At 33.3% G+C, this 23,453-nt stretch overlaps 1 pseudogene; it reads left to right on the forward strand.

The window, feature by feature from the left end:
• The window catches only part of LOC149562472 (cytochrome P450 750A1-like), a 130,041-nt pseudogene extending 109,897 nt beyond the window's left edge, over positions 1 to 20,144 (forward strand).
• The last annotated feature ends 3,309 nt before the right edge of the window (positions 20,145 to 23,453 follow it).

Raw genomic sequence — 23,453 nt, forward strand, 5'->3', positions numbered from 1 at the left:
CCTAAAATCCTCAAATGTCTTTATAAGGAAGACAAAATTTCATTGTAAAAATATATATGAGTGGACAAACAAGGGTGCACAAGAAAATCTATTTTTAGAAGCGAAGGTTATCATATCACAAAGGATCAAGATCAGAGAAAGCGAAAAAGGTGCCTGCATTCAAAAATCAAGGATTGTAATCTATCAAGTTCATTATACCTGATACTTTCTAGCAATTGTATTAGAATGAAAATCCTATGGTGATAGGTTAGCTTAACAGCTACTTTGCAGATCATTTAAATAGGTGATTAACTCCTTTAATAGGGTGACACTTCATGTTAAGTGTTTGTAAAGCCTCTAACCAGGTCACTATTAATACAGTGTAATGCCTTTAATAGGGAAAACCATCAGAAGTGGTTGAACAATATTGCTGCAGTAATTTTTGTGAGTATCATCCCTACCCTAGTTTTACCTTCTTATTCCTAGAGGGTTTTTGGGTTACCAAATTCCAGTGTTATGAGTTTTTGATGCATGTGTTTAGTTTCATGTTTACTTGATGTATTTACATGCATGCAATTTACTTTCAGTTAAAATTTTTATTGGCTAAAGTGTGATACTTATGATTCAGCCCCGCCACCCCCCCCCCCCCCGCCCCCCCCGCCCCCCCCACTCTCATAAGTACTCTTTCCATATTTGAATATTCCAACAATTGGTATCAGAGAAACACCAAGTTCTCACAAGGAAAAGCCTAACAGCTTGGAGGAAAAGATCTAAAGATGGAAGCTTTCAAACTTAGAAAGATCATTGAAAATCAGGTGATAGATGTGCAACTTGCTCTGCATAGCTTGGAGGAATTTAGAAACAAGTTGAGAAACTCATTAAAAAAAAGGAAGGATCTATCCATAGCTGAAAATGATATACACTGCAAGGAGATTGATACCACCAACATATTTTTCAATGGAGATACAAAAGAGTTTGATGCAACAATAGCAAAACTAATGGAGAAAAAACAAAGTTCAAGCAGATGAGATATGATCTCTCAAGATGGAACATGAGTCACAGGCCACAATGATATGTGAAATCACTAAACACAAGAAAAGAGAAGTTGAAGATAAAGTGATGATGGAAAATGACAAAAGAAATCTTGCAAACAAACTTGATGAAAACTGTATTGAATTGACAAGGATCTCAAACATGCAGATGGATACACTTGCCCAAATGATGAACCTTCATCATGAAATCAATGTAAAATATATTGAGATCTCCACTTTGAAGATGCAGAATGAAAAAATGTAGAATGAATTGAATAGAGAAAAAGAGGTAGCAAAAAATCTCAACAAGTCAAGTGAAGCCATCAAGTATTTTTAATAGTTGCTAAAATCCCCAAAATCTACCCATGATACATCAGGACTAGGATACAATAGCACTATAGTTGGGGAATCATCAAAGAGTGCTGAACAAAGAAGTGATAAAGGTAAGAATTCAAAACCTACTTGTCATCACTATAATAAGAAGGGGCATATAGCTAATGTGTGCAGGAGTAGAAGATTCAATCAATCAAACATACCTAGAAATAAGAGTTTCTATCACAAATACAACATGCAAGGACATATAACAAAAAATTGTAGATCCAATGACACAAGGACTCAGAGATTTGATGGACATTGTTATAATTGAAAAAAGTATGGACATAGGGCATTTGAGTGCAGATCAAAACCTATGTGGACATCAAATCAACGAGCAAAAATAGAAGGGAATGAAAGTCATTATCATTGGGATTACAACACCAGATACAACTATCATTATTGTCAAGAATATGGTCATATACCATAGAACTACATAAGAACACATTTCAGAGGAAACTATAAAAGATGGTTGAATCAAACTACATGTTTCAGTTGCTTAAAAACTAGTCATATCAGCAGAGACTATCCTACAAGATCAAAGGCACCCAAGACTGAAGAAAATAAAGGAAAACAAAAGATTGATGTTGAAAAGATAATGAGGCTAATGAACAAGACTTGGAAAAAGATAGATGAGTGCAACACATTAAGTGGAGGGATCACTTCACCCAATGGGTCAAGTGATCACACTTCATCAAACTAAGTATGAGAAGTACACAAGACTGATATACAAAGCTATATCACACATCAGTTCCAAGACAAAGAAGATAAGAAAAAGATAAACCTATATGAAACAAGATGTCAAGAAAAAAACTAAATGTTGTTGCCGAGTTGTCTTTGGATACCGAGTTAAACTCCAACAGATGCCGAGCTCCTAATAGCGACCGAGCTGATAATTGATGCTGAGTTGGATAAATCTAATGGAAACTGAGTAAAGTGGAAATATAGTGGAAGCCACATTAGGTTAAAATTTCTTTAGAAGTCGAGTTGGCAGTTGAGCATTTAATGCAATGGAAATAGGGTATATTATCACAATTTCAATCAGTTTTACTCATCATGATCAAAGAGAAAAGAAGAAGAAAGAGAGTTGAGCTACTTCATATAAAAAATCTAGCATTTCGAGCAGATTACAACCTCATTCAACACATTTTTCATCGATCTTGAGGTATTTTCATTTGTCCCGAGCTACATAGTTTCGTTTCCTTTTGTTGAGAAAACCCTAGTTTGCATAAATTGCATCAAGTTCGAAGAAAACCAAGGTAAAAGAGTCTTTTGAAGTTTAGTTAGTTTCAAATGAGGTCAACCAACTTGATTTCTGTCCTATTCCCAAAGTTGCCTACAAAAATGATCCAGCCGGTGCTCTCTCCCAAATTCCCCCAAAAGTTATAATGGTCCAAGACGTGAGAAAATGTTACAACTGCAAGATAGGTGCTCTAGGGGACATGGAAATAAGACAAGCCTATGAGAAATTGTGTGTAGATGGAGTCTTGAAAGAAGAATTCAAAATCGTTGAAAGAAAGGGTTTGACCCGAGTTTTAAGCTTTCCCATCGTATTCAAAATAGAATGGATTAGACTTGTGCTGAGCAGAATTCATGGTGGAAATTTGTGGTTAGAAGATATTCCCATCAAATTGACAAAAGAAATCATACATAGAGTAACAGGGTACCCAACCCTAGATCGATACAAAACCTTGAGAAGTCAATCAAAGGAGGTTATTGAAAAGAATATTGGTGCCCAGTGGAACAAAAGAGGAATGATGGGGACACAACCCAAGAACAGAATGGACACAATAGAAAAAGGAAATTGTATTAACTGAGAAAATAAGCTAGTACAAATAGTACATAGAAAATAAACTTCAAAACATGCCCTAAGGGCTTACAATAGCATAAATCTAGAGATAATTTCTCCTTTCAATCCCTCCTCTCAAACTCCACTCCGAACTGCCTTTTACAATGCCAAAAATCTCCTTAAATAGACCCCAAAGGGTTAAGGACTAGGAGTACATTTGAGAAAGTGCTAGTAGGCATCCACCGACCAAATAGAAGGTTCCAAAAGCTGTGCTAGAAGTTGGTGCAAATCTAGAAGAATCCTGAAATGGTAACCGAACTTCTGAGAGGCATAACTTTTGAACCGTAGCTCTGATTGATGAACCGTTTACCTTTTCGAAAAGCTCTTGAAGCACTCTATAGACCTATGGACTAGCTTCACTCATACCCCATTTTTTGGCCCTTTTTGAGGTCATTTAATGCCCCTAACCTGACTTTGAAGCATTCTTAGGAGGTCTCCAAAACTCGAAAAACTGTGATAACTTTCAAACCGTGGGGCCTTTTGACTTGATTCCTTTTTTGGAATGCTCTAAATCAAAATTACATTCATCTGGCCAATTCACACCTTCTAGGTCACCAAAATGATGGCCAAATTGCATGCTCCTATTTTTTTGGGATTTTCTAGCTCACTGATAGTGGAACTATGAGAGTTGGAACCTTTATTTGGACCAAATGGGTATCCAAAAATGAAAACACATGAAATAGAAACTAAGTCTAAGTAAATTTTTTTTTGGGTGACACAGGATTTCCCTTATACCTCTGGATGCTCCTGCATCAAGGAATGACAATTCATACCATACAGGATCCTCTAGTTGAGTTTGCTATTAGAGTCATTGCCCATAAATTCTATCAATCCAGTAGACTCAACAATGTACCATGTTTTTCAGTAGATGTAGGCTACAAATTGGTGAAAAAAGATCATACTTATGGTCTTGCTGAACTGTAACTACATCAGATCAATGAAAACCTAGCTGCTATAAGAAAAACAAAGGGCACTCAATGCAAATTTGGGGCAATCCTAGTTTGCATATTCTTTTATGTTCATAATGAGTTTCCTTCTTTTGGAATAGTGGCATGGAGGAATGACAAAACCATCATTGCCCAAATTAATGAATATATAGAGAAAATGGGAGAAAATTTTGATACTTTGATGACAAGCTATTTTGAGGATCTCAAGAAATCCATGAAGCAAAGATCAAGGATACCAGCTTCCTTAGTAGAAAAATATACTAATGATATATGTTTCTTAGTTGACATTGACTTTACTTATATTCAAGCAGCGATACCAAGGGTAAGATGGCTAAGGCCATTTGGATATGAAATTAATATTGATGAGGCATCTGCAGCAATAACTGCATTATTGGTAGAAGAAACAGATAAAAGTGCTCCACATTTTGGCACTTATTGTGAGGCCTCGCCCCAACCCTTCATAGCCTTAGTTGTTACCTTATCATTTTTTTACTCATGACTCGAGATGTTGAGACATTTTTTGATACTTAGAACATATTATATTATTTCATGTTATGTGATGTTACTTTTAGATATATTGATGTTTGTCATTTAAAGGCTTTATGTTTATGTATGATGATGAATTAAGTAAAATGTAGGATTAACACATTGATTTTTGGAATCATTATGATTAAGAATTAAGTAGGATGAAGAAACCCTTACTGATGTATGTTTTAAATTATGTGATTCCTGATACGTATATATACATATGTACATGTGATTTTTCGTGACTACTGATGTGTTCAATGAGTGTGCAAATATTTTAGCTGAGGAAATTGATGGAGGAATAGAACTGATTTCTATGTGTTAATTTTGGAAACCTTTTTGTTCGTAACTCAAGTATTGTATTGTGAGATGTATGCATGTATCTTTCTATGTTCAGTAAATGTTAGTGTTCGTAATTATGTTCTGTTAGTGTCGCTTGACACTCGTAAATTGGTTATGTTCTTCAGTATGCTGATTAGGGTTAGTTGTGTAACCTTTGGACCAAAGTTGGGTTAAGTTAGTGTCAGTTTGCTAATTGGGTTCTTAATCAAGGTTAGTCATCCCTTAATCTGGATTAGTGCTTAATTTGCAATATTAGAGTAGTTAGAAGGTCCTATTTTATTCCTAACTTTTGTTTGGCTCTAAACCTTTTTCCTAAGGCTTTAAAGCATGGAATATTTATACCCAAGGGGTATGGGTATGGGTTAGGGGTCTTTTCCAACCCCTAAGCCCCTTTTATTGACTTTTGAGGTCACTCAAAAAGTCTCTTTTTGCCTATGTGCGAAAATTGCAAGTGGTTGCCATGAGTTGTCTCACCCCACCTCCACTTAGTGTTTAACCATGGTATGGGTTTAGTTAGGAGTTTCTAGAATTGTAAGTGGGTGGGGGTAGTTATTGAGCCCTTGGGTGCTTGAGTTGGAGGCCTATTTAGAGGCCCTTCTTGGACTTGCAGAGGTTGTTACCCAATCTCTACATTTAGAGAGGAGTTTTGAAGATTGAAGGAAGGAAGGAAGTGGAAACTCTACTCAAATTTGTTCATTTCCATTACCTCTTTGTGTTTGTAGGAATTTTCATCTCCCTTGTTAAGATTTCATTCTTGTTTCATGCTTATGCTACCTAGTTGTTGTTTCAATGTTTGTATGTTTGTGGGTATTTTGGGAAGCTTGAAAACCCTGTTATTTTTGGATGATTTCCTTTCATGTTCATATTTGCAATTTTGAAGATTTTTTTTCTTTCATGGGTGTTTTGGTATTACTCACCCTTGGAGAGGGCAGAAGTGACCAATTTTGGGAAAGGTCTGTTTAGTCAGACTCCAACCAGTGTAGAGTCTCTTCTCAGGATGAGAAGAGGGAGAAAGGGTAGGGTGTTATGGGCCCCTACCCATCAGCACAAACCTTGTATGATTATTGTATGTTGAAACAGAAGAACGGAAGTTCTTGGTATATAGCCTCGACTGGGCATCTGTTGGTGTTGTGCTTGACTTCTCCTAGTTGGAAGAATCCACCTTTCCCTAGTGTTGATTCATTGTGAATCCCTTTGTGTAAACCATGTATGAATAGGTATGTTTGATTGTCTCTTGGGTATGCTTGGTTGTCACCCGATCAGATTCTGTTCCCTCCAAGGTACTAGAAATATGATGTAGAAATTGTTATGAATCCCTTGATGAGGGTCATGAAGAAAATTGAATTAAAATTGTTGTAATTTAGGATTGAAATCCTATGTAATTTGTATTTCAAACTTTGTTGGATTGGCAACGAAGCCGGGTATTCTTCCTGATTCTTTCCCAGCTGAGCCCTTGAATCAGGTTGTTAATAAAATAAGTGATTGAGTAATTTTTGCTTCTCTTGGATTTTTTGTATTTTATTTCATCATATGAATGTATATAAAAGATAAGATGAAATGAGGATGTTCAATTATGTAAGTTTTCAATTTGAAAATGTATGGTATCTCCTTTGAGTTTGATATGATTTAGTTCATGATTGATTGTGTTGGAAGTAAATTTGCAACAAATTTGTGTGTTAGATACTCCCTTCAAATGAATAGAACATCATCATTTTGATCTCCTTATTTTCTCAATGGCCTTAAGGTTAGTTTAGTCACTATGTTATTCAATTTGTGCTCCATCAGTTATAATAGATGGTTAAATGAATATGTAGATGATTGTTCCTTGTAATGTGAGTATCATTGAAATGCATAGCATTTGGGGTTCATGAAAATTATTAACCAGGAACTCATAAGAGGTTTAAGTAGATTTTGATGATCTTGCAATAGTTGTTTTGTTGAGTATGTTGTATAATAGATGATTAGTTAATATTATTAATCATTAGAACACCAACCCTTTAAGACTCAATAGTAAGACTCAAACCAATCAAGTAAGTTTCAAATTGCATGTAAAAAGGCCTATAGTAGCACATTTTCATTTTGGAAATTGTATGGAAAACACAAAATTTAGTTGATACTATTACAGACTAATAAAATAATAGACCCTCAATGAAATAAAAACCAATACTTTATAAAAATCTTTATATCCAAGCTACTAATGTCTTTTCTTACCATATAACACAAATAATCTTAAGGGCTGCTACACAAAGAAGACTCAAAAAAAAAACATAAGCCTGTAGATGCACATAACTCTCTAGAAAATATATGAACAAAAGCAAAAAACTCCTCTCCAATTACAGACAATTAAAATATTCACATCGCAATAAAATAAAATAAAACCTATAACCAAATTCAATTCATAATGAAAAGGATATCATAAACTTTCCTTAGGAGGGTGGCCAAGATATTAAGAGGTGTCAGAATTTGTCTTTAGAGAGAATAGAATAAATCTAAAACCATTAATTTAATGATGTGAAGTGGTCACATCTTACTCCATGCTCCTAGGTCGAATGGAGAGTATCTTACAAAAGTTTGCTCAAGTCAATATGGTGACATCACCTTGGGATCACATCAAACCTTCTCCTTACTTTGGCATTCACAACTTTCAAACTCACAAAAAGAAAGTAGTTGGGGATGTCTTATCGTGCCTCATATATTCATTGTTCTCTAAGTCATGTTGAATAAAAAATGTGGCAGCAGATTTAGCATAAGGCGACCATTAATGAGGAGGGTGAAAGTTTTAAGTAGACTCAATGAAAGGAAATCTTTCCCAATGTCTTGTCCATGTCTTGGGCAGTGAACATAAATTAAACCCTCTTTCCCCACTCACGCCTCAAGGAGAAGTCTTGCACATGCAGCTAGAAGACTCGTGGGCTGAAAGTTATTGGTAAGTGGAAAAGCTCCCTAGTTAGGGCCTAGGGAGTTGGAGTAGCATATAGCCTATGATGAAATAAGATATTAGTAAAATAAGTTGATATGTTATAATAGGAAAATGATTAGTTAGATTTAGGATCTAATTTTAGTGTAAGGAAAATAAGACTAAAGTATTACAATAATGTTTTAATGGGGCTTAAAGGAAAATAAGGAGAAGTATTTATACAAAGGGGGATAATATTGTTTAGAATATTAATATGTAGTGGACTTACATAATGTTATACCATTTAGTTTTATTTGGCTAGATGTAACTCATACCTAGGATAAATACTAAACGAAACTAGAGAGAAAAACACATAGTGGTATTAAGGGTAGTATAATTTTCTAAATATTGGAGTCAATATATTTATAATCTAATTATATGTTGTTATTTGCATAACATTAATTTAACTAGATGTTGTAACTATTTACTTAACATCAACATATGATTTCTAGAGGAAGTAATTATTATATTAGTGGTAAAAATATAATATTGTAAGAAATAACATAAAAGATGTGTAGGAGATCAAATAAAATATTTAAAGTAATGAACAACTTATCATAACAACTAGCAAATGAAATAATGCTAGAAATGGCAATGTCAATCGATAATTCAGTCTTGAAAACCGAAGATTCCATGTTGATCATAGTCTCAAATTTTCCTTAGACCCCTACCATTATAATGCTTATATATATATATATATATATATATATATATATATATATATATATATATATATATATATATATATATATATATATATATATGTTATGTTATAATTCTAGTTGATCGTTTTTCTTAAGTGACTTTTCAATATCGATTAGATTTTCAATTGATAATTGTCTAAGAGAATTGTAATTGAACTTGATTAAAATTTCTTTTTATTATGTTAACCTTATTTGAGATGCAATGTAGAGAACCTTTACTTTGACTGTGATCGCAAACTTATCTACTTAATAAATTTTAATTATTAACTTTTAAAAAGTGTGTGTGTGTGTGTGTGTGTGTATTTTTCCCCCGTAGTTTGGGCATGACACTTATGATGTGGTAAGATCAAAGATAAACATGGAATTAAAAATTGCTCCACATTGAAGAAGAAAGACAAACTACTAAAGAAGATTAAGAAGAAATTTGGTAAAGAAATTGAGGCTGAGGCAAAAGAAGAAGAAGATGACAGTGATGATGAAGATGAGCAAGAACAAGGGCCAATAGAATTAATGCAAGGTCTTGGAGAAGACAAGGAGGAAGGCGCAGAGGAAGAAGAAGCCAAGGAAGCACCAATTGAAGCTGAGCCAAAGAAGAGAAAGGCAATAGAACACCCTTCAGCTAAGCCCAGATCAAAGAAAGCTGCCATGCCATCACCTCAAAAGCCAACAACATGAGCTACAACAAGGGCCTCCACTCAAAAGGCTAAAGAAGAAGTTACAAAGAAGAAAATAATCAAGGAAACACAGGAAGAGCCGAGGAAAAGAAGAAGATATGTGGCTCAACCTGACACTGATGAAGAAGACCAATCTGAAAAGGTAAGCCATTCCTCAGTTGATATCTTATATAAAAAGATTGGAAATGGTGACTTAAGTAATTTAAATAAAGTTGATTTTAGTAAATTTAGTAAAGAAGAACAGAATAGAATAGAAGAAACAATCTATGGAATGATGGCACAATTCAAGTACACTCCACTTGAATTAGATGGACAATTTCCAAAAGAAATGTAAAAAATTGTAGAAGATAGATGGCATTTTTGTTTGAAAATGGAGACGGAGATGAGGGAATCAACCCTAGCAAGTGTATTGCCCGATTTGACTAGGGAACAAGTAAAGAATGTAGTCAAAAGACATAATAATAGGTTTACAACTAAATACAGGGCATTCTTCATACTCCAAAACAAGATGGAAGAGATTGTTCAAAGAACAATGAAATCTTGGAAGAACTTGTACAAAAGGATTGAAGACTTTCTTGAAGAAGAATACAAGGAAGAAGTTGTTGTACCAATAGAGGAGAGGAGAAAAAGGAAAGAAGATGAAGAAAAGAGAAGAGAAGAAGAGAAGAAGGAAGAAGAAAAGTAAGACGGAGAAGAGGAACAAACTCAAAAATAGGATACAATGGAAATAGCTGAGCAAGAGCAGTAACCAGATTAGAGTGTGCAAGACACACAATTGCCACCCCCTAGCCCTCCTCAAGCATCCATCTCACCTACAGATACTGTAACTATTACTAATGTTCCTGATACTTCTGGTCAGAATATCAATTGATTAACTGTAGAAGATCTTAAAAGAATTCTTGACCAATCTACTCAACAAGCAATATTATGTACAGATCCAGTATTGGTCAGTATAGATGAATTGCAAAAACTAGTAGAAAGTATAGTCAAAGATAAGGTGAATCCACAAGAACCACCTTCTATCATTTCATAACTACTAGTACTCAATTCCAAATACCAAAAAGCATAGTTGATGCTACAAGACAGAAGCCAAGTGCAGTTGTAGAAAAAGGAACAGAACAAATAGGACAGACTATTACATCTGATCCTATAGCACAAACACAAGGTGCACTTCCCAAGCTTACAATAATTGATCATGGTAAATAGAAGGAGGAGGAAATAGTGAAAACTCCTAAAGAACAGGAGGTAATACAAACATTAATAAATTTTCCTACCTTGGGAACTCCTTCACATTAGCCATTGCAAATATCTGTACCAGGATCTACCTCTATTAGAGTTGCAAGGGTACTTCACTATGGAGACCCTGAATTAGATGAGGAGATAGTCATACTGACCTATGACTCAAAATCAATAACCATTGATCAAATCAATGAGGTGCAAGAAGCACTGAATAGGAGAAAAAGATAGGAAATACTCAGGAAGGAGTATAAACAAAAGAAAACACTATATGAGATTAAGGACATCTTTATGGATGCCTTCAGTTTGCAATCACCAGATAAGTCAAGGCATATCACGAAGCAATTAATAGATATTGTTGACCAGGTGACAAATGAAGACCTAGAAACAAATGCAAAACTTATGGAATGGTTAGAAAGAAAATTTCAGGGGAAAGTGAACGAGAAAATATCAAGTCAAATTGCACTTTCATAAGTTGAATTGGCAAAGATTATTGACAAAGTGAAAAAGGTACTTGAAAATATATTCTTATTGTACAAAAAGTTGTGTGATTTTTCATATTTCACACAAGAAACAAGCCAAAAGATATTGAGCTTGGAAAGAAATTTAAACATTTCAAGCATGCAAATACCAATTGATCCAGCTTAAAGTGAGAAGCATTTTTCTCAATCGCTTCACACTCACAAAGAAATAGTTGTATTAATAGCAGACGAGGCTAATATCAAGGCCAAATTAATACAGCTCCAATCCTCCATTACCCCACATTTAGAGATACTCCATAAAGAGCAAGTATATGTTGAAACTGTTCTCAAGAAAGACCCAAATCTTTCTACATCAGATGGACTCATTCATCTTGCTGCCGAGACTGCCATCCAACATAAGTCACTGGAAATTGCATTGAACAATTGGGATGCAACTCTTAGGATGATTATGGAGGTAAACAACACATTTTTGGCTAAATATGGTCTTAACCCTTAAACATTCTTTGACATAAGTGTCAAAAAGGGGGAGAAAATAGACATATTAGGGGGAGATACAAATATTATGAGATGAATTAATGGGGGAGAAAAGATACAAAGGAGGAGCATGATATACAGATAAGGCACAATTAACTCAGGGGGAGTTACAAAATTTTTGAGGTATATATTGTAGGATTGTGAGTTACAAATTTTGATCAAGTTTTCTTTAAACTCTGTATATACCAATCAGATTAGTAAATGTACTTATAAGGTCAGTTAAGTGTTTTTGTCACTCATGTCAAAGGGGGAGATTGTTAACCTCATAATGGTTTTTGACACTTGAGTGCCAACACACTTAACCACATTCTACATTGGAGCTGAGTACACCATGCATGCTGAGCCACAACAAATGCCGAGTTAGGAAAGATTTCAGGTGTCGAGTGATCTTCATGTGCTGAGTAGTTTATAGATACTGAGTGAAGATCAGATGTTGAGTGTTAACAAGTGTCGAGCAACACAAGATGTCAAGTGTTAACAAGTGTCGAGCAACACAAGATGCCAAGTGTTAACAAGTGCTGAGCAACACAAGATGCCAAGTGTTAACAAGTGCCAAGTACCATAAGGTGCCGAGTGATATAGTTTTGTTTAGGTGCCGAGCTAGCCAGGAAACAACATGTGCCAAGTATCAGCAGTACTTCAGGAGTTGAGTAACTCAGTATATCAGCATAAGAGTTTTCAATTGCACAAACTATGATGCAAATAGTTTTTACAGCCGACATAAGGTAAATCTTGAAGGATTTAATGATGAGATTGAATCTTCTATTGTTCCTATGCAATCTACATGTAGCCAATAAGAAAAATGATGAAGGCATGCAACCAATAGAAGAAGTGCAAATACTAAGCAGAAAATGAAGATTGAATATGGATCGTAGATCCATACCTAACCCTAAAATCCTCAAATGTCTTTATAAGAAAGATGAAATTTCATTGTAAAAATATATATGAGTGGACAAACAAGGGTGCACAAGAAAATCTATTTTTAGAAGCAAAGGTTATTAGATCACAAAGGATCGAGATCAGAGAAAGCGGAAAAGGTGCCTGCATTTAGCAATCAAGGATTGTAATCTATCAGGTTCATTATACCTAATACTTTCTAGCAATTGTATTAGAATGAAAATCCTATGGTGATAGGTTAGCTTAACAGCTACTTCACAGATCCTTTAAATAGGTGATTAAATCTTTTAATAGGGTGACACTTCATGTTAAGTGTTTGTAAAGCCTCTAACCAGGTCACTATTAATACAGTGTAAAGTCTTTAACAAGGCAAACCATCAGAAGTGGTTGAACAATATTGCTGCAGTAATTTTTGTGGGTATCATCCCCACCCCAGTTTTACCTTCTTATTCCTAGAGGGTTTCTGGGTTACCAAATTCCAGTGTTATGAGTTTTTGATGCATGTGTTTAGTTTCATGTTTACTTGATGTATTTACATGCATGCAATTTACTTTCAGTTAAAAGTTTTATTGGCTAAAGTGTGATACTTATGATTCTCACCCCCCCACCACCTCCCCCCCTCGCCCCCCTCTCATAAGTACTCTTTCCATATTTGAATATTCCAACACAAGTGACACTATAAAAACACTATTAAAAATCATTAACATTTATTACAAAATGATACATTTATTCAAACCACGATACAAATAAAACACAAACAATGGGGTTTGCATCCTTTGTTAGATTCTAATCTGGTTTCCATAATCAGTACATAGGGTTTAGTTTCATTTCTCCATTAGATTTCTCAGGTAAAATATCCTGTACACCCATTACACACATCAGTAGCACAAGAAAATCACATGCATATATGTATATAATGTATCAAAGAAATTACATAAATTAAAACATCCATCTTTAAAATAAATTAACTCTTTAATTCATTTCTACTCACATTTAATTATCAGAAATCATAAAATCAATATAACATAACTTATCCATTCATTTTAGATTAAAATACTAGAATAATCATCATTAGGCATGCATATACCTAACATCACAAACATCAGAAATTAAGGAATACTAAACTATCTGAAAGCACAAAACCTAATAATTGAGGTACCAAAATCAACACTCTTATCATTAGGTAAAAATGCCTTGTATCATTGTTGGTGAAATTTAAATGTTTAATAGTCAAGATAATGTAGTATTCTCAAATCACTGAGTATTAAAACATAGATGTAACAACTTATCTTAATTTTCATTAGGACCTTCTCATCATAAAACATTACTTCGTATCCGTTGAAATCTCCTACAATAGATTTAATAGAGAAAATCATATTTTAAAAAGTATCTGCAAGGAGGGACCTTACATCCTCCCCCACTAGACTTTGACTTCCTCCTAGAAGTCGCACAACTAAAACATTCATCTCCCAAAATGCAAGGCATGACAGTATCACTAATAATCACAATAATCATTGGTTCTCAAAAAGCAACGAAAAAGTATCTCAAAGTAATATTGATCGAAGACTCCAAAATGGTTGAGTCAAAAAATGTCACAACATGACATCATCAAGAACTAAATCAAACACTTCAGTCCCATCAAGGCAATTGGAAAGTAATCCAAGGATAACTGATCGATGACTCAAAAATGGTTAAGTCAAGTGTCTCGAATACATATAACTCAGCTTCACTCAAGAAGACTGATGAGCAATAAAAATCATTAAATACAAACATCTCATAGAGCATACCATAACATTACCTTGGTTGGATTTAGAAAGATCGAGATCAAATAATATCAACATGCCATCATACTCATAACCCCTGAGCCTTTGGTAACAACCTAAGACTAGTCAACAATCTAGTCAACCCAAACCCAAAACAAGAAACATAGAGAAAAAACAATGCAATCACATGTTTTGGTTTACTAAAATTACATAGATAAACTAAGTATGAAGGTTTCAGTTTTCTGTTTGCAGGTATACTTCAAGTGTATAGGATTTGTCATTTGACCTACAAGTCAACCTGTTTGTTCCCTCGATAGCATTATCCTTCCATTATTTAAAATTACATTCTAAGAATAAATGAAGGATAAATATTTTCTCATTAAACTAATCTTCATTGTCCCTTAATTAAAATTATTCGCTTTATTAATCAATCTTAATTAAATCAATTAATAAAAAACATAGGTATGACTCTTTATCATTCTAACAATACTTAAGTAAAACTCAACTAAATATTACTAAAATTTAGGTCTCTTAATTTTAATCGTTATAATAATTAAATCATCACTAATAACCATTAAAATATCTAAAGTCATTATTCAAGTCATTAGAATAAGACTTATCAATCTTCGATGTAAATACTTTACAACTTTGTTAAAATAATCATATCAATTAAAACTCTATTACATAACTTAATTATTAATATCATAACTAATAATTCAATGATTATTAAGAAGTGAGAAGACTCTCTTTTATCCTATGGGTATCCCATTTAAATAGTTGGATCAATTAAGTTTAACCCCATCAACCTTTCTAGAAATCAACTAGGGATAAATATTTGAATTACTTAAATCATTAAGACATAATTTATAATCTCTCAGTGATTAAATTTTGATTTTATTGCTTAAACATCAGCATTATAAAATGAGTTCATTTCCATTAATCGCTCCCCATTTAATTTCGATCTCCAATAAATAACTTACCCATTGAATTCCAATAATCAATTAGCAATTCTAATGAACCCAATATTATCAAAACAATAATTGCATAATTCAAAAACTTTGATTTATAATATATTTTATTGATTAACCTTAATTAAACAAAATTTAATTAAGTTAATCATTCAATATATAAAACTATATTAATATCTCTCCTCTTTTAATAATAATTGACAAATTATTATTAATACTTTTAAATCATTTATCATTTTCAATAAGTCAATTTACAATTTCGAGAACCCTAAAATAATTGGTAACTTAAAATCCCAATAACGTTATTTGAATAAATTTATTAAATCTAAATATAAAACAATATTATTTACTTAGAATTTAATTAGCTTGAATATTCAAATTTCATTAATATATATATATATATATATATATATATATATATATATATATATATATATATATATATATATATATATATCATATAATAATCAATGTATAAAAATTATTAATATAAAATTGAATTATTAAATTTGAATCATATTACTGCACTTTTAAAATGAAATGATTTAATTCACTAACGTATATATAATAAAGAGGCCATGCGGACGGGTTGTGGCCGCAGTTAGCCCTGTGATCGTAGTCGCAGGTACGACTGCACCAAAGACCACTACCAATCATAAATAAAAGGCAATGGAGTGGGTTGTGAACTCCCACCTCCTCATTTGTTATTATATATATATTTTTAAAAAATTAATAAAATGATTTCAATAATCGTTTCCTTCTAAAAATGCTTTTCAAAGCGATTCGGATTCGGATTTAATAAATATTTTCCATTGGAATTTTAAAATATGCAGCGTTTAATTAAATATAAATATAAACATGTGTGTGTGTGTGTGTGTGTGTGTGTGTGTGTGTGTAGGTATATATATGTATATATATACATGTATTTATATATATACTCACAGATCGATAAACAACACTATAACATTATATATATATATATATATATATGAAAATTGAAAACTTATATGTATTTTAAAAAAAAGAAAACATATAATAATTTTCTTAACAAGAAGGGCTTCCTCAAATCTATGCATATGAAGATTTTTTTATAAATAATTTAACTACCCATGACAAAATGCATACAACCAAGATATGAAAATCCTCAGAAAGCATTTAGAAGACACGAAGAAGAGAGGAAGTGCAAGAAGCGAAAATAACATAGGCAGAATCACAAGTGTCTACCTGGACACTAATGCTAATTTGCTTCTCCTCAAAATCTGTAGAGCAAGCTCCTTCCTTCTCTAACGTTCCTCGAGTCCTACAAACACACTCTCTAAGCTTCTAGGAGTACCTAAATATAAAGAACTCTCAGGAAGCACCTAGAATGTCTCTAGAAAAAACCATAAGTTGAGATAAGTGTTGACAACTAAACATGAGTCTTTTCCAACATTTTAGATGAGTCATAAGGTTGTAGACACCATGTGCTTAATTTGTGCGCTAACTCCTGTGTTGTTGACATATGTGCAATCAAGAGGTACATTTACTCCTAGGCAAGCTTATAACTTTTATTTTTATTCTTTTATTACTTTTATTATTATTATTTATTTATTTATTTATTATTATTTTTATTGTTATCAATTTTAATTTCTAATTTCTTTTATTTAATTATTTTCTCAAATAATTTCCTATTTAATTAATTATAATCTAAATATTTAAAGATCATGATATTATATTAATTTTCCCCAAAATTATTAATTAAATCTTTTAATTTAAGACTTAATTAATAGAAAATTCACAATAGACCTACAAGATAAAATATGAAAACCCATCATAGAACAATCCATACAAAATCAGTCTAAAGGGTTAAAAATCATAAATTATGTCATCTGACACATTCGAAAGGTAAAATATCTCAGATACTTGTCCTACATCACTAGGACAAATGGTTTAAGGGTTTAGGATTTGGATTTGAGAATTTATCTCCCTTCTCTTACCATTGAGATAGTGCGACAGGGTATGCTCATACTGGCAATTTAGGGAAGTCGATACTTGGTACCTGTAACCTGCATAAAAACCATGCATGTACATACAATATACATATATGCTAAGCTAAAAAGGAAATGGTAGGAAGTGGTGCATCATGTAGATTCTGACTAGCAGGTGACTATGACTCCCTTCCTTAACCACATTAGTAATGCCATACATAAGAACAAACATGCACACCATAGACATGCAAGTATGGGGTAAGTATCCATAATAAAACACATGTGATAATAAACTATCCAACTAATCATCATCAATAACTAAAAATAATGTAATAATCATCATGCATATATGAAATGTAGAGTCTAAGTAATCTCATCATACATCAACTGAATCCATAGCACAATATATGATAGTCTCGAAACAATGCTACTAACCATCAACATAAAACTAGTCTAACAGAGTTCGTCCATGATGGCAACAATGCGACCTAGGGACAGGCACTACAAATAAATAATCTAAAATCAAATAGATGATGGTTTAATATAGCTTTTTAAGTTGTTAATTACTACTTCTATTCTACATTAAGGGCTATGACCGACTAAGCCAAATCTTAACAATTGGACAGAGTGTTATCTGTCTTCACTGTGAAGACCACAATTAAAGGAAAAGAACATTAGCAACTCCAAAGAAGATCATAGCTAACCACCAAATTTGAGTCATTCAATTATTCAAATAGAATATATTCACATAGAAAACTAAAATGATGGATAGCACAAACCCTAAGCTTTTGAGAAGATGAACGTGAATGCAAAGTAAACTATATCAAACTATGTAAGACTTAGAAACCCAACATATAGAATAGGTCAAGAAGAAGAAAAACTTGCTAGATGTTGTAAATAATGTGTAAAAACCTTCAATCAGTAGCCATTACCTCTATTGCCAAATACCATCACCAAATAAAAATTGAAACAACTATGGCAATATATAATGCCTAGAAAAAACTATCAGGAAGGAAATAACAATACGCTACTGACGGAGGAGGGAACATTTTAGGAAAGAAATCAAAGGCAATAATGGAAAGATTTAAGATATTTATAGAAATTGATCAGAGGCCTACAACTAGGCCAGAGGAATTTGCCAAAATTGGGAGGTTGACACTTTCATGAAAGAAATTTATGAAAACTTGGAGCAAAGCTCCCACAAATAAGCCTATCAACTTAAAAATGGCACAATTGTTTCAATAAAGGAGGAAGACATTTTGGGCATTTTCCCTCTCATCATCTTGGTCCAACAATGTGTTCTTGATCCAAATCACATGGTTGTTTAAACATCAACTTAGATTGTGATATATACAAAAGTAGCACATGAAGCAGTAAAACACACTTCTCTCATCTCCTTCCAAAATGGATTATCCCAAGTTGTTTCAAAATGAAGAAGATCCTAAATTCACCACCACCATTGCTCCAATTTTGGTGGCATTGTGGATTTTCTTCCATAGGAGGTAGAGAAAAGGTGCATCATTAACATTTCCACAGGGACCAACCCCCTAGCCTATTGTGGGAAACTCGTTCTAGAGGAGGAGCTAACTTACGCTCTATGTTTCGTGTGGAAGGAGAGCAGTTCTAAGGAATGAGTTATTAATTTCAACAAGATTTTTGTGACCATTATAGTGGTATAGGTGTGGAGAATCCTCTCTAACATGTCATCTGATGAGTACCATTTGAATGAGAGCTGGAAGTAGATCAAAGAATTGATTCTGCAGTGGTCGCACATGGCGGGATGTTTCAACATTGGGGAGTTTATTCCATGCTTGCACTGGCTCGATTTGGGAGGAGTAAAGAGGGTCATGCGAAGGGGACAACAATCCTTTGACATAGTTACTTCCAAAATATTAGAGGACCACAAGGAGAGGAGGACAATGTCTTCATTAATGCTTGACAAGAAGAAGAAAGAGGATGTCATTGATGTCCTCTTGGAGATGTAGGGCAATGACTCCATTACTATGATTGTTGAACACATCAAGGCTATGGTTTTTGTATGATGCCCCTACCTACTAATATATAGCTTCTCTCCTTATTCATTGCTTACTAGTTCTTGTTGATTCTCATCTTTCATATGGCTCTTGGTAAGATTCCCTTGTTCCTACTAATGTAGCTTCTCTCTTCATTCATTAAGCCCTAACTAGTTCCTATTGATTCTCATCTTTAGTATGGTCCTTAGAACTTTTTTAAATTTATGCATTTTAATGGTTGTGTTTTTAGGATTTTTTTGTGGGTGGAGTGGATACATCAATCACTACATTAGGATGGATGATGAGCTCAATAATTGGAAACCCTCATGTGGCAAAGAAAGTGCAGGAGGAAATTGAAGGCATTGTAGGAAGAGAGAGGGGAGTAAAATGTAATTATCTTAAAAGCATGGAATATCTTAGGTGTGTGGTTAAAGAGACATTGATTTTGTACCCAACATCACCTTTATTGCTTCCCCATGAGTCAACACAAGCTTCCACTATTAAGGGCTACTTCATTCCTAAGAGAAGTAGGATTATCATCAATAGCTGGGCTTTGGAAAGAGATCCCATTATGTGGAAAGATCCACTAGAATTCAAGCTAGAAAGATTCATGAGTAAAGATGTTGAATTTCTAAAAGACAAGGAGTTTTTTGATATGCTTCCCTTTGGAATAGGATGTAGAAGATGTCTTGGAGTTACAATGGCCTTCAACATTGTTAGGTTACCATCGCTGAATTAATGCACTATTTTGACTAGCATGTGGATGAAGAGTTAGACATGACTAAAAAATTTGGCATAACCATGCCCAAAAAACATGATCTTCTCACCTTTCCTACCTTGACATTTCCCACTTGCTCTTTATTTAGTCTTCACTTCCTTCGGTATAGAATATGGTATTGTATTTAGTATAATGAATGTAAGGGAAATAATCTATTTCTATGTGAATCTCCTAATTTTAGTAAGCATATGTTAGAACAATAGTCTATTTCAACATGAAACTAATTACGTAGCAACCTAGTGTTGTTGTAGTAGTTATGTATAGATGTCATTAAAATGTTTATATATATCTAAAACTTCTTCCTTTCAATCACCTATCAATTATTTCAAATTTTCTATTTTATCAATCACATTTAAAGTGCAATATATTAGATAAGCATGTCTATTTTATGCATATTATAATGTTATAATTTGTGATTTTTATAGTACTTATGTTGGATGTTAGTATATCAAAAAGGTATTTTTAATACTCCCTATGTGTGTATATACATACATTGTATGTGGCAGATGTGTGTATTATAATTTATATTTGTTTTCTTGACTCATATATCAATTATTTAAAATTTTCAATTCTAATGATTTGTATTTCAAGTGAAACATGTCAAATAAACTTGAATATAATAATTTTATGATTCAATCCATCCATATATAACCTAATTTTCATAATTTTACAAATATTTTTCTATATTTATAACTAATTGATGCAGGGGCATCCAGAGGTATAAGGGCAATCCTATGTGGCCCAAAAAAATGTACTTAGAATTAGTTTCTATTTCATGTCTTTACATTTTTGGATACCCATTTGGCTCAAATAAAGGTTCCAACTCTCATAGTTCAACTATCAGTGCGTTTGAAAATCCCAAAAAAATAGGATCATGTATTTGGGCCATCATTTCGGTAAACTAGAAGGTGTGAATTGGCCAGATGAATGTAATCATGATTTAGAGCATTCCAGAAAAAGAATCAGGTCAATAGGCCCCATGGTTTGAAAGTTATTGCAGTTTTTTGGGTTTTGGAGACCTCCTAAGAATGCTTCAAAGTCAGGTTTGGGGCATTAAATGACCTCAAAAAGGGTCAAAAAATGGGGGATGAGCAAAGCTAGTCCATAGGGCTATAGAGCGCTTCAAGAGCTTTTCAAAAATGTAAACGGTTCATCAATTGGAGCTACGATTCAAAAGTTATGCCTCCCGGAAGCTCGGCTACCGTTTCTGGATTCTTCTAGATTTGCATCGACTTCTAATGCAGCTTCTGGAACCTTCTATTTTGTCAGTGGATGCCTACTAGCACTTTCTAGAATGTACTCCTAGTCCTTAAACCTCCGGGGTCTATTTAAGGAGATTTCTGGCATTGTAAAAGGCAGTTTGGATTGGAGCTTGAGAGGAGGTGCTAAAAGGAGAAATATTCTCCAGATTTATGCTATTGTAAGCCCGTAGGGCATGTTTTGAAGTTTATTTTCTCTGCACTATTTGTACTAGCTTATTTTCTCAGTTAATATAATTTCCCTTTTCTATTGTGTCCATTCTATTGTTGGGTTGTGTCCCCATCACTAATCTATATAATAAATAGTTAAAATTTTCTCATTAAATTTGATAGTTTATAGCTCTAATAAATAGTTATAATAATCATAAATATTTATTTTATGAATAAAATAATCAATGAACTTACATATTAGTCATGTTAGATCATGAAATAGAACTTTAAAAGTTAGAAATAGATTGTCTAAGTGAAATAGAAATATATAAGGCAATCTGGTCTATGAAACAAAAATTCTAAGGTTCTTTCTTGGTAGGTAAAGATCCCTCTGAGTCTCCAAAATGATGATATATCCACTATTCCCAAATCAAGACCACCTAAGGATCTCCATCACCAATGACACCATATCAAACTTTGACATGCATCAAGAGTTGAATGAAACCTCCATCACACTTTTCATGACATGTTTGTCATAGATATAATAATGTGTCAAAGCCACAAAGTTTATAGAGAAAGAAGGAAGTTGACATCAAATAAAATTATGATAGCCTACCATGTGTCTAGTCTGCAATTGAATCATCTCTAGAAGATCTAACATGGCTTTCCATTCAAAAGAATATGATGGTTCTTATTCATCCAAATGAAAAATAAATAAGGCACTCTCAAATCATGAGGGAAACTTCTCCACTATGATGGAATGATTTTAAAATAGGGAATAGTTCTACACATGTTATACACAAAAGAGGATAATTCTTACAATGGTAGTGTTCCTGAAACAACTATAATAACCACCATGATGATTATTTCACTACTATGTATACTGGCAATCACACCTTAGTGTGCAATGGGTACATCATAGATTTATGGAATGTGAACAAAGTATTTGTCCCATTTCCAAACTATCCCTCATCCTCTCTATATTTCTTTATCTCTTTACTAATCTATCTCATCATCTATATCTCTATTTATCTCTTCCTCTCTATCTCTCACTATGTATCTCCCTAAATTCATTTCTATCTTTACGTCTAGATCTCTCTCTATATTTATCCATCATTTTTTCTCCAATCCTCTCACTCTATGTTCATCTCTATCTATATCTTGTACCTTCCCCTCCATATCTCAAAAAATCTCCCTCTTTATATCCATCCTTCTTAGTGACCCCCTTTGATATACCTTTTAATCTTGTGATGAGAACCCAATATCATGGAGATGGAATTTATTGCATGAATAATGTAAAAGCTCCATGTCTATCTAAAGGATGTCTCAGTGTTAACATTGTAGTGAGTTAAATGATGTGTTGTTCAATTGAGGGTGTTCTTGATAGTTTGACTGATGTCATGTTTTAGGTGTAAAGTTAAGTAAGTAAAGGCTAACCCTAATAATAACATTAATATACAAGTAATTTAAAACAAAAAAATTGTTGTGCTTGTTTTGCTTGCCTTGCCGGGTTTCGGGCATGACAAATCTCTACATCATCGTATTTCTCCAACCAAACCTCCTCTAAAAATATATCTAGTTTATTTTATCTCTACATTCCTCTCTATTCCTAATACATCCCCCCCATTTATATGGTCATATATCTTTATCCTTCTTTTTCACATTTATCTTGATCCTTTTCTCCCTCCGTCCATCTATGTCCTATTTATTTTGTTTCACATTTAGTCTCTCCCTATCTTCATATATTTTCATATGTGTATGCATAGCAATATTGGCAATGAAATTAATGGGATTCATTTTTTTTTCTAGTGAAATAGAAGGGAAAATGGTAATTATTTATGGTTCCTAATCTATAACTGTAAATATTACATTATTATTTGGAATGCCTATTCTGGCCACTCTACATTTCTTATTTTAAATATTCCTTCTACAAGGTGGGGGCACATTTCTTTTTTCACATCTTCCTTCTACAAGGCAGGGCTATGCTCCTTCAATGTTTGGGTGTAATATATGTGAATTACTATATTT

Source organism: Cupressus sempervirens, chromosome 4 (genome assembly GCF_028749045.1).
Source record: "Cupressus sempervirens isolate cs-2001-9-10 chromosome 4, ASM2874904v1, whole genome shotgun sequence".
In the NCBI taxonomy this organism is placed as follows: domain Eukaryota; kingdom Viridiplantae; phylum Streptophyta; class Pinopsida; order Cupressales; family Cupressaceae; genus Cupressus; species Cupressus sempervirens.